We start from the raw sequence: 13,638 nt of genomic DNA on the forward strand, positions 1-13,638 counted from the left end.
CATGCAGGGGTTCCTTTTATAGGCATCCATGCTCTGCACACCCCCCTTAAGCTCTCACCTCTCCTAGCATACTCGTCTGGTGTACATGTCAAATATATACAGTCGCCAGTTTCTTCCAGATCTACCCAGACCTCCTCATACCATTCCAGTTCTACGTCTCGTGGTTCTTTAATCGTGGTGTGCCATAGCTTATCTACTATGTACTTGTCACGGCACATAGGCACTAACTGGTACCTGGGGGTGTTGTCTGTTCCTGTCTGCACATGTACTTCTTGTGTTGCTTTAATTGTACCACCGGAGCTGCCCATTGTCACCATCATCATTGCACCGTTAGGAACTGCATTAGCACAACATCGGAGGCCCACCTGGCACAGGCAGAACATCACAAGGACGACCACCACTATTGGTATCAGGAACTTCATTGTCACTCCAAGCCATGAGGGAACCCAAGAGAAGATATTGTCGAACCACGAGCTATCCTCAGCTCCACCTTCCATTTTCATCTTCTCGCCCAGGTTATGTACTGCTTCAATAACGTGGGACAGGGACCCATTTTCTGCGTCTTCGGAAGGTACGAACGTGCAGCACGCACTTCCTATTTTTCGGCAAACACCTCCATCGATTGCTGTTAACAGGTCTAGAACATACCTGTTCTGCATGGTCATTAATCGCAGAGCTCGTAGTTCCACCTTTATTATGTTAAACCCTTCTTCAGTGTCATTGGCCAACTGGATCAGTTCCCACCGTGTGATCTGGAGCCATTTTGCATTTGCTCTTGCTTGGACACTTGATACTAGCGAAGCAAAGAATGTTTCCACGGAGCTGAACAGGCGATACTTGTCTGGGATCTGTGCCAGTAAATCAGATGATGCTTGTGATATGTAGTTCGAGGCTTGCTTGTTCCTTGAGAGCTCTTCTCCTTTCCCTCCGGAGGACAGGACATAAAGGTGCGCTTGTGTAGTTGGAGACGCTGCATTCTGGTTCAAGCCTCCGTTCACCATGTTACTTCTGTCAATATGGCTTTCGGGAATCACCATTAGTGTTGAATGCAAAGTGGCCATTGAGCAGCTACCACTCCATGATTGGGGAAGGTGCAGGTACGCCTTGTTTCCGCATACCCAGTAGGTGTCCATTAGTGCTGCTGTTCCCTTTTTCATATCTGGGATGGTGAGAGTTTTGTTACAGTTCTTATTCGTTCCCATTGCCATTTTTCCTTCTCCCTTGAAACATAGTTCGTTTTGTATTTCACTTTGTAGCTTGAAGGGTTTCTCCATCGCTGTTACCCATGTTAGTTTAGGGATGTGTTCCTTCCATATTGGCAAGCACGTTCTTTCCATCCACCGCAACTTGTCCGGTTGGACACCTTTCAGTGCTTCTGCCTTGCACAGCACTTCTTCGTCTTTCCATTTGTTTTCGGAAAACAGTGTCCCTTGTATTGCAAAGAAAGGTTCTTTAAGACAGATCACTCCAGACGCTTGCGAATAGCACGTTTTGTTGCTCTGTAACATTCTGAAAGAGACATCGTGTGCTTGGAAAGTGTTCTTTATTTTACACAGCGTGAGATGAAGGAGACATTGGGCATCCACAATGGGCAATTCTCGTGGCAACAATACTTTAGGTGTGCCTGATGCATGGGGGATAAGTGAGCAGACATAACAGCTCTCATTGGTTGTTTGTCTGGCTGTTGTGCTCATATCTGCATACCATTTATTTGCTTGGTGAGGGTGTCGTGGGTCTTCCATTTTGTCTAACCCTAGGCCATAATACTCATCATACCCTTTTCCACCAGTCTCTCTTCTCCGCCTACTTTTCTCCCTTCTTCTGTACCTTCTCGTTATAGGAGGTGAAGAACCAGGGCCCCCTTCCTCCCTCCCACCCCCCTTTTCTAATTCTTCATATAGGGACTTGTGTTCTGTCATCATAATCACTTTTCCATCCTCTTTAATAAACAAGAGATCATTGTTTGAAATTGGGGCGGGAGGGATCGTGTGGTTGTTGTATGTTCCAGGTTGGGACATTGTGTCATTATTTACATTTTTGGTTCTTGATTGTGAGAGGACAGCAGTGGGTGGTGTAGTATAGTATCCCCACACAAAGTGTGATCCATCCCAGATCAAGAAATCACCTTCTTTGATACCTACAGTCGGAATTGTTTTCGTTCCAGGAGCAAGGGTGGTGTTGTTCCCCCCTCCCCCCTCGTTCATCTCGGTAGAGATGAACGCTATAATCCAGTGTAACACCAGACAAAACATTGAGATGAAGAACACGATAGCACACATTGATAAACCACATTCAAATGAATATGTTAATCTAGCCACTAACATTTCTCTAAATCTAATATATCTATTAGTTGCAGGCTGCCCGTTCGATGCCATGGTAAATCCTGTTTGAGACACAAAAGTTTATTAAATACAAACATGTAAGCATTTCCATATTGCAACGTTTCGGTGATAAAATATAGGGTTGGGTTAGGAAGGGGGTTTGTTGACAGACAAGGTAGCTTTCAGTCATCATTATTCGTACCTCACTATATATATAAATAATAAAAAAAAACATGACATTTTAAACACGACAATAATAAAAATATCTTAAAGAGCACACGAAGGGAAAAAAGTACCCCACGCAAAACTTTCAAAATTTGTAAAAAAGAAAATTTACATATACATGTGTACATGTTTTAGTCCAGGACATTTGCTGCGCGCTAATTGTGTCCACTGTTCATCTCATGAAGCACACAAAATTCCACTCATTCATTCTGCACAACTTCATCGTCCGCTGTTGCCTGTGCCTCATCCTGCACCTCACTCTCCGCAGCGCTGTAAGCTTTACGTACATCTGTCAAATGCACCCAATATCGCAGGCCCTTAACCTTTACTGCTGTAGGCGTGCAAAACACTACCTCATAGGGGCCATGGAAACGTGGTGCGTTCCACCTCCGCACAAAACTTCTAACATATATAAGGTCACCAGGCATTAGCTGTAGTGGTTTTTCAGGCAACCTGTTTGGTTCAGTCGCGTTCCCCTCCTCTCTTGTCGAGGGTGGGGCTAGTTGCTTTGCAATTACGCGCGCTGCCCGTGTCAGTTTTCGCAGGTATTCTGTGAACTCCTCCCCCAATATAGCTGCGCTTCTGTGTGCATCAGAACGCTCACGGAGAGGCGAATGCGCTGTGTGCATTCTTCTTCCCGTGACGATCTCGTGCGGGGACAAATGGTGATCCTTACTTGGCTGGTTTCGTAGTTCAAACAAGGCCAAAGGCAGGCAGTACATCCAAGTCTTTTTAAGGGAAAAACAAAGTTTTGATAATCTGCTTTTTAACAGGCCGTTTATCTTTTCTACGACGCCATTACTTTGAGGATGATAAATCGAACATAATTTGTGCTTTATTCCCAATAATGTAGTCACTTCTTTAAAGAGTTCATTAACAAAATGCGTCCCGTTATCTGAGCGAATAACGTCGCAAATTCCCCAGCGCGGAAACACTTCCCGCACTAGGAACTTCGCGGCGCCCTTCGCGTCAGGGCGGGCACAAGGGCCTGCCTCCACCCACCTCGAAAATGGACATACAACCACAATCATGTATCGAGCTCCGTTACACCTTTCTCCCATGTCTACATAATCAATGTGGAGCTCTCTGAATGGGCCACTTGGTTTTGGTATCGTACCCCTTAGTGTACGCAAGGTCATACCTGAGTTGTAAATTTGACATGTCGTGCATTCTAGGGCTAACCTCGTGACGTGCTCCTGGAGGCACGGTGCAAACCAATCTTCTTGTATCTCTGCCATTATGTGTTTCTTTGTGTTGTGTGCAGGAAAGTGTAGTTGTTGAAATGCTATTTCTACCAGCGTAATTGGCATTACCACTTTTCCTGAACTTTCTTGTCGCCACAATAAATCAGTCGGTGATTTGCCGCATCCTCTCTTAGTCCACAGCAATTTTTCTTCTGCACTAGCTCCCTCTTGCAGCTCTATTATCTCCTGTGTGGACATCATGTTGTATCCTGTGGGGACCTCTTGGCTTGCTGTGTGGTGCAACATGTACTCTCCTATTTCACCTTTTTGTAGATATGAAGCTGCTTTGGCAGCGGCGTCTGCCGCCGCGTTCCCCAAAGATACAAAATCTGTATTTGTGGTATGGGCTTGACATTTTACGATGGCCACTGCCGTGGGGTCTTGCAGGGCCTCAATCAGTTCTTTCAATAATTCTGCATGCTGGACTGGCGTTCCGTCTGCTCGCCGAAACCCTCTCCGCCCCCACCGGGCCAACCCACCGTGAACTGTTGTTGTCATGTATGCTGAGTCTGTATATATGGTCACTGCGCACCCCTTGGCGGCATGCAATGCTTCTATTAGCGCTATTAGTTCTGCTGCTTGCGCTGAATAGTGTGATGGGAGGCGGTGTTGTACTAGTATCTCATATTCATCTTCCTCTAATCGTACCACTGCCATACCCACATGCTTTTCTCCTGTCTCCATGTCTATTGATGCTGACCCGTCCACAAAATACACCTCACCCTCGGTCAGGGCATTTTCAAAAATTACTGGATCCTTACTTTCGTCACCTGTGTACGTGGCGCAGTTGTGGTTTTGCATGTCCTCTACAGTGCATTCCTCTGTGATGAATGTGGCTGGGTTCACTGTTTTACATCTTACTATATGGATGTTAGCGCTGGACAGTATTATCTCATATGCTGTGGCGCGTTGTGTTGTCAATGTGCTCTTTGTTCGCTCTAATATTGCAAAAAGTGAGTGTTCCACAAACAGTGTCACCGGGCAGCCCATCACTATCGTGGCACTTTTTTCAATTGCGAACGCGGCTGCAGCTAGGGATTGCTCGCACGCGAAATGACCTTGCATTACTGCGTCTAGGGTGCCGCTATAGTAAGCGAGTGGTTTGTGCCCTAAAGATGTTTTCTGTGTCAGTACTGCTGTCATCAGTGTTCCTTTGCAGTGTGAAAATAAGAAGAATTCGCGCCCATAATCTGGGTTTGCTAGTACTGGAGCGCTTGATATCAGCTCTTTTAGTGAGTTAAATGCTGTGTTCATCACCTCTGTCCATTCTATGTGTTTGTGTTCTTGTTGTGCTTCTTTCAGTGCCTGTAGCAGGGGCCTTGTGTACGCCGCATAGTCCAATATCCATGCTCGGCAATAGTTACACATACCCAGAAATTTCTGCATCTCTTTTACTGTTTTGGGCTCCCCAATTGTTCTAATCGCCTGTGCCCTGTCTGGTATAATTCGCTTTCCATCCTTTGATATCAACTGACCCAAGTATAGGACCTCCGTCAGACAGTATTGTAACTTCCCCTTGTCCACCTTGTACCCCTTATTTGCCAATAATGTCAACAGTGTTATCGAGTCCTGTCTGCACTCTTCCTCAGCCTGGGCACAAACCAATAAATCATCAACGTACTGGATCACTGTGCTTTCTACAGACAAATTCCCCAGATCTTCATGTAGTACCCTGTTAAATATGCTTGGGCTCTCGCAATATCCTTGTGGTAATCTGCAGTGTTCGAACCTCCTTCCTCCCAATGTAAATGCTGTCAAGTACCTGCTCTCTTCTGCCAAGGGAATCGAAAAGAATGCATTTTTTAAGTCAATTACTGTGAAGTGTGATGCTTTTTTTGGAATGTTGCACAGTATTGTCGCCGGGTTCGGGACTAAAGGGAACTCCTTCATTACCACATCGTTCAATGGGCGTAAATCTTGTATCATCCTCCATGAACCCCCCTTCGCTTTTTTGATTGGGTAAATGCATGTGTTGCATGGGGAGTTTGAGGGCACTATTATACCCTGTGCTAGCAGTGCTTCGATTGTCTCTCTGATCCCTTCTTCTGCTTCTCGCGACAGTGGATATTGTTTCACCCGGGGTAGTATTGCTCCCTGTTTTATTTTTATCACCACAGGCTGAACTTCATGTAGCAACCCTACATCGTGGGGGCCATTAGTCCATAAGTTAGCGGGTACTGAACTCATGTCTTCATCAAAAAATGTATGCGGTGCTCCTACTACCGCCATTAGTTCAACTTTAGTTTGTCTGGCTGTAACTACAATGTCGCAGGGCATTGCCAGTTCCATCACTACTTCACCATCTCCCTCAGTGTCAGAAAATAGCTCCTCGTCCGAGAGCTCTCTCAGCGGGATATTTGCATTTGTACACAATACTGTCCGCCACTCACACCCTTCCATGTCAATACCAATCACACATATTCTGTTTGCTGATACATGTATTGCATGCAAATCCAACGATAGTACTTCCCCAAGAGCAGTGTCAGGGCTTGCTATGGGACGAAAAAGGAATTCTGCTGGGATTCTCCACTCCACCCTTTTTAGTTCTGGTACTATGAGAGCCAATGTTCTCATGCCTTCAACAAACATCTCCTCATTTCTTGGTACCCCCCTGATCTCTTTTATTATTGTGTGGCCGTGTATTACTGCTAATATACGGAGGGGGCATATGCCTGGCGTTGAACATACGATGCCACTCCCTGTGAATGATATGGTCATGTTTAGTTTGCTCAAGAGATCTCTCCCCAGTAAGTTGATGGGAGAGTTTTCATAGTACAGTAAGGGTGCTTTCACTGTTTTACCCCCCACTGTCACATCCAATACCTCTGTGTAAGGAACTTCAATTACAGCCCCAGAGAACCCCTGCGTCTCTAATGTTCTATTAGATAACGGGAACCGGCCCTCTCTAATGCATGATTTCTCCGCTCCCGAATCCACCATGAAAATAAATTGCTTGTCTCCTATCTGCGCTCCTATCAATGGTTCCTCTGATGCATTGTGGGTCGTAGACAGTACTGGACACGCAAGTGCTCTCTGTGGGCTGTCCTATGCGGGGTGTCTCATTGCCCCCCCCTGATCGAAAATGTTCCCCGAAACCACTGACACTCCACTGTAAGGTGCGGGGGCTGGTGCCCCATTAGCTACTGTGGCGAAAGTGTTACCAGGCGTGTAGTGCACATTGTCATTATTCTGTGGGCTGGTTTGTGTTCGATATTGATGTCCGTGTAGTTGTGCGTTATTCCTTTGTACTGCATTGTCTGGTTGCTGGTATTGTCCCATGGGGAGGCCGTAGGGGCTTCCTGGATGGGGGTGTCCATACTGTTCTATCTCTTGGAAACCGTTGTTTTGTCTGCTCCTACATTCCCTTGAGTAATGCCCCCATCTCCCACAATTCCAACAGCTCCCCTGTGGACCTCTGGGACCCTGCCACCCATTTCCTCCCATTCCTCCATACCCTTGTCCTCCTCTTCGACCCCTGTACCCACCTCTTCCTCCTCTTGGGGCCCACTCTTGCCACGTTGGACCTCCGTTCTGCTCCTGCTCTGTCCACTGTCGTTGCCCTTGTCCTGCCCAATTCGCTGCTATTCTTCCTTGTATTGCTATTTGCCCCTCCTCTCCTTCCTCTCCCTCCCGTATGAGTGGGAGTCCCGCTACCGCTGCTGCGACCTTCACCAATTTTGATTGCACCAACTTCGCCTCATCCGCCAACCTTTTCTGTGCTACTTCCCTCTCTCTTTCTTTGATCCGTTTACAATGGTGTACTATTATGCTTTGGATCTCCGGCCAGCCTTTCGCCTCAACACCTGCTATTTTATCTAGTGCCTTTTGCACTTCCTTTGGGAGCCCTCTCTTAATGATGAAGTAAAATAGAGACGTGGATTGGTGCCAGGGCGTACCCGTTTCCGCTCTCCACATCTCCTGCACCCGGAGAATGTAATCCATAGCGTCCTCCCCGTCATTCATGGTACATTGCATTACTGACTGCAAATCAGGGGTATCTGGGAAGGTTTCCCGCAGTGCGTCCCACACCCTTGCTCGCACGGTGTTAAAAGAAGCCCCATCATGGCGATCACACTCTAAAGTTACAGCTGGAAAACCCGCTTTAGCCCACACTCTGTCTGCCTGATCCCCTACTGCGGACACTAGTAGGCTTTTCACATCGCCTACCGCCAGCGGTATACCCGCGGTATGTTTCTCAAATGCATATATCCACTTGCTTGCCCCTCCTGACAGCTGTGGTAGTAATTTCATTAAATTAGCCTTGTCCATCTGAGCCCACGGTATATAGTTCGGCCTCCCACCTCCCCTGTGGAGTAATGGGAGTTGTAATTTCCCTTTTGCCGTTGCAGCTTCCTTTTCCTTAGTCACTGCTGACTCTAATGACGCCATCTTCCCCACCCTATTTCTTAGTCGTCCTATCCATTCATCTTCTATAGTCCCCAGTGAACATGCCCCATCTAGCTCCTCGCCTTCTCCTCCTACTGCCATGCTCAATCTATCACTCTCATCCCCCCCTCCTCTGACATCACATAACAAATCCTCTCTGATCCCTCTCTCTCGCGAGACATCACCAATGCTTCCTTCTGCTGTCCCTACTTCTATTATCCTGGTCGGTTCTTCCTCAATTCTGAACAGTATTTCCCCCTTTTTCCATCCTTCCTCAATTTGTCTACTTTCGCTCGACGCTCTAGACGTGCGTCCAGATTGTGTGGGGGCGCATGCTGTGCGTTCACATATGTCTTTTATTCTTGAGAGCTCATCTCGTGCCACTGTAAGCCTCGACTCTAAATCACTCGTTAACTTCTCTATGTCCACTCTCTGTGTGCCTCCCTGGGTGCGCTCTCTGGTGTTTTCGTATGGTGGGGGTGCAGTTGGTCTTTGTGGCGTGCTGGTTGAAGGGGGAGGCACATAAATCGGGTCGCTATATCCTGCTGCAGGGGCTGGTTTAGGTAATATTGGGTACAACATAACCACTTCCGCAGGCTGTTCTGTACTTAACTGTTCCTTTTCCTCTCGCGGGATCATTAGTGGATTGTCTGTGGTGGAGGGTAAATCAATATTTGGAGCTGGAGCTTTGGGTGGGGGTACTTCCTCAAACAATCTCCAAAGATCTAATATCTCCTTCCTGTTCTGCCATTGTTTTCCCTTATACTTGAGGCGAATACAGGTACATACCATATCAAGAACGCTTTTGTCAAAAGACCCTCCTTCTGGCCAAATCTGGGGCAACCCCTCCCCTTTCAATTCTGTTAACCATTGATCATGATATTTATTTATGCGTTCAGCATATCCCGGCAAGCTCTTGCAAATGTGTGACAAGGGAGTTTCAGCCCCCATCCTTTAAATCGCTAGCGCTACCACGTTCGCTTTCGTTGCTTTTTATCAGCTGTAAATATGCGTATGTATTCCTTTATGGCACAGACAAGAGCGGACCTCTTAAAATTATCACCCACCGTTATTCACTGCACAAATCTCTTCTCACTCACCATATCTCATCTCCTTCCCACTCCCAGGCACTCTTATGTGATCTCACTTGTAATTGATCAAGTACTGGTTATGGCCACACTCTCTGACACCACCTCGCGGCCACCCGTTCGTCTCTCACACTCGTACGGTGCGCGCACCCTTCACAATGCTTTCCACTCACTCTTTTGTCTTTCTCCTCCCTTTCCTCCCTAGCCAGCTGTCCCTGTTTTCCTGCTACGGTTACTGTGTTCACGTCTGTACGTGCCACTGCTGAGTCCCCACTTTTTAAGATGTTCTAACTTCTTTATACCCTTCTCATTTTCGCCCCCTACCCCGTGGAAATGGAAAAAGAAGAAATAGAGAGAGAGAGCACAATCACTAAAAATATTCCCGGTGTCTCCTTTTGCTAGACACCAATAACTTATTTCTCACTTCTTCATATATTCCCAGTACTAGTCTAGATAGTACTATGCGGCGCCGCCTTCCACCCCCTCTCGGAGCTAGGTTTCCGTCACTTCTACCACGTCACTTATTTCTTACTCCTAATGGCCATATGCAAAAGAAAGAATAAAGAAAGTTTCAAGACCCGTCTGTAGTAGACCCCCGATATTCTTCTCCTCTACCTGTCCCCGTTCTGTTATTCCCAATTCCCTTTCTTTTCCCCTTGACGATCACTCGCACTCGGTACTCACGTGCCCGTCTTGAACCGATACTCTCCGAAACTGGGTCCGTCCAGGCGGCGTCACCGGTAACTCAACGGTCAGCCCCTGGCTCCGGCGAGCGGCACTCAAAGGGGATTTTTTTCCAATCGGGATCCCGTACCCTTTCTCATTGAGTGCGCACTTCTTATTGTGCCGGTCGCCGTTGGCGGGCGGCCTCCCGGAGACGGCTCACCGTGCGTATCCCTTCTCGACCGGAGATTCTCGTGCCACAAGGGGGTCGTTTAAGAAGGAGTTAGGAAAAATAGTTTGGAGATATCACGCTATCGGGGTCACCACTGAAAGGAAGCGCCCCCAATTCAGCACGATCCTCCCCGCAATGAGAGACAATAAGGGACTCTCCCGTAGTGGGAATAAGACCAGGACAGAGTGCGGGTGAGCGTAAGTGGGAGTTTATCCAAGGATAAGGCATGCAAAGAACTCTGCAACCTACGAGAGCGCTCTGCCTGACAATAGCAAAGACAGGCGTATTTCTAATACAAAAAACGTCATCAACACCTAAACACTATAGGGGGCACAAGTCAATTGGGATTGGGTAGCGTCGACTAACTATAGGTGTTGCTGCAGCGGGGTTGGTCTTGGCGTGACGACGTCACTGGTCAGCCTCGTGGGTTGGGTTGGGCCTGGCAGGCCGGCTTGAGGTCATCCGTGCGGTGTTGATGTGCTGGGGCAGCCTGTGACAATGACGAATACCTTTCCTGTCTCATTTGCCCTAGGCCATGCACACTACAGTTATTCAGAAAATGACATTTACGTTCATTAATAAATCGCTTCACCAGCTTATCTTATAAAATAAACACAACACATGAGGAATGCACCTCGTGAGAGGTCTGGTGGTTGTCGGTTGGGGTGAGATTTACCTGTGTCTTATTGACCGGTATTTTAGGTCACGGGACGGGGCTCTGGGACCTAGGCCGAGTGATACATGTCTGTCTGCTGCGTTAGGAGTTATTATATAGATGGGTCTCTGTGTCTTGTCCCAATGATGGGGGTCGTCCTTGCACGGGGTCAGGATTCTTGGGGGGTTCGTGGGATTTATGAGGGGGTGCTGGTAGATCAGTGGGTTCATCCGTGGGTTTATTACCGTGCTGTAAATAACACAGGTGGCGGGCTGTGGCCTTGGTTGCGGCGCCGGGGCCTCTGACTCTCTGAAGTAACGCCAGCTTGGTTGGGGGAGGTGAGGGAGCGCAGCACAAGTCTTAGCTTTTTTATCTGGCAGGCTTGGTGGGGTGGGAGAGGGAATGACCTTGCATATACTCACAAAGGTATTTTCCTCGTGCGTTGCTGATCAGTGAATGCAGAAGTTTTATACTGTTCTGCCTTATTTTAACGTTATTCAGACACCCATATATATATATATATATTTCAATTTCGTTACACATTTCTTTAATACAGTCGGTTCCAGTACCTTTTCATTACCTAACATTATGTTCACTACATTGTGTGCGTATTGTATGTACATTAGACGTTATACGAGGGATATCTAGGTTATGGCCTACAGAGATTGATGCTCGCCGCTTTGGGTGATTCAAAACATATATGAGTTCAAGTTTCTACATACTATTGAAAAACACTTTTACAAATAGAGGTTACACGTTTGGTCAACATCTTTCTCCGTGGTTATAGCAGCATTAGTCCAGACCTGGAGGGATATCATATAACGTTACATTTTTATGGTTCATTCACATTTTAAACAGAGGTAGTTCATTAATACCAATACTTGAATTATTTTCTACCTTCTTCAGATAGTGATGTTTCAGCTTTTTTCCCCGTTGCCCCGGCCTTGCGGTCCGGGTCATACGGGGTGCAATATCACATTGTTACTAATATAATGTTGCCGTGTTGGCATCTCGGGTTTAGCTCATCTCCGACTTTCTCATGGGAACGCGCTCGCAGCGGATCTGCCAGGGCTGCTGAGGCGGCAGAGATGCATGAAAGGCCCTCCAAAGGTGGGGGCCTCGTTACAGTGTGCTGAACTCACACCATGTTTGCTGTGCAAGATGGCGTCTAGGCCTAACTTAATTTTCGGTAAATGCAAAGACAGGGTGCGTGTGGGCAATGTCGTCGGCGGGTGAACCCTCCTCCACCTGGGCCCGGGTGGCATGAGGGTGCTCCCACCGAGCCATGGTCCTCACCTGGGGAGGGAGCTGTAGGTGAGGAGGGCCTCGTGGCCATTCCTCCCCTACATTTTCCAACATAAACAAATTCTTCATACCTTCATAAGTGTTCACCTTGTAACCCTTAATCCATCCCTCTAAGTTTTTCAAACATTCACTCACCCAGGTAGCCCAAGGGGTACCATCATGCTTTTTGAGGTTCCTAAACCTCTTAAGATACTGGGAAGGGGTTTTCCCAAACCTAGCTATCAAAGCTAGTTTCACACATTCATAGTCCTTCCTATCCTCCTCCCCCATCTCCATTACCACATCAGTTGCAACAGGGGGAAGCCTAGAGAACAACCAGGTGAGTAAGTCATTTCCTGTGATGTTCTGGAGCCCATGATTATATTCAAACAGAGACAACCAATCCAACACATCCAACTTAGGCTCATACATACCAACCAATTCTTTAGGCATCCGGGGTCTTTTAGGACTGGAACTTCTAGAGGAGCCAGAGAGAGAAACATTCTCAACAGATAATTTCTTCATTTCTAAGTCATACTTGAGCTCCATTTCCCTTAGCCTTAGTTCTTTGTCAGTTTGAGCATTAAGTTTCTTATACTCCAATTCTAGCTTCATTTTCTCCAGTTCAAAGTACTGAGGACTAAATGTGGGACCTGGTAAAGGTCCAGTAGGCACAGCAGGTAGAGCAGGCAGAGGCCTAGGGGGGACAGTTACAACAGCCTCACCCTCCTCTTCTGACTCTTCCTCAGAATCATCAACATTTTGCTCCATGTTAATTTCAACACTGTCATCTACAGTTGCTGGAGTGGTAGGTTCCTCTGAACCATCACCCAGACTTTGGTTAGCTAACAATCTTTCAATCAGCTCCATTTTCTTGCCCTTAGTCAGGAGATCCTTATGTTTACAGAGCACTCTTAAACAATCAGCAGTTTTGGCTGCAAGGGACTCTTGACTATAGCTTTCTATAACTGACATGTTAGAGGTTTTACTTTTTCAGTGCTAAGCTTTGTGGTTAGTTGCACTAAGGTATCTAAAGCACAATAAAATGTATACTCAATACAAATCCCACCGCTGCCACCAGTGTTAGGCAGAAACCTGTGCAGTTCCCTTGGGGAACACTGCAAAAGATTTAAGACTACAGGTAGAGCAGTAAACCCCTTTGGTAGCAGTCTGCACCACCCAGATTTACCTGGTAGCTGTGGCTGAGCAGTCAGACTTCTCTCAAGAAGAGTTAGGCAGTATGCAAAGTATACACAATAGGTACCAAAACACCACAGCACAAGCAAACACTGACCAGAGCTTGGTTTCAAAAGAATATAGTTATTTATTTAAAAACACACATAAGAAAAAAAAAACACTCTAGCAAAGAATATGGTAAAAACACTTCAACACAGTTATAATGAAAGTAGATTCAATCCTTTCTCCTATCTAGACAACTCTAGGTTAACACCACTTAATTAAAACAGAGGTGAGTGCTTAACGTTAGATGACACTCTAGTAGTTTCCAAGAAAGGGAGAGAAAAAGCAGAAATAGGTTAAA

The sequence above is a fragment of the Ambystoma mexicanum genome, chromosome 5q, assembly GCF_040938575.1.
Source record: "Ambystoma mexicanum isolate Mex_15411 chromosome 5q, UKY_AmexF1_1, whole genome shotgun sequence".
NCBI classification, from domain to species: domain Eukaryota; kingdom Metazoa; phylum Chordata; class Amphibia; order Caudata; family Ambystomatidae; genus Ambystoma; species Ambystoma mexicanum.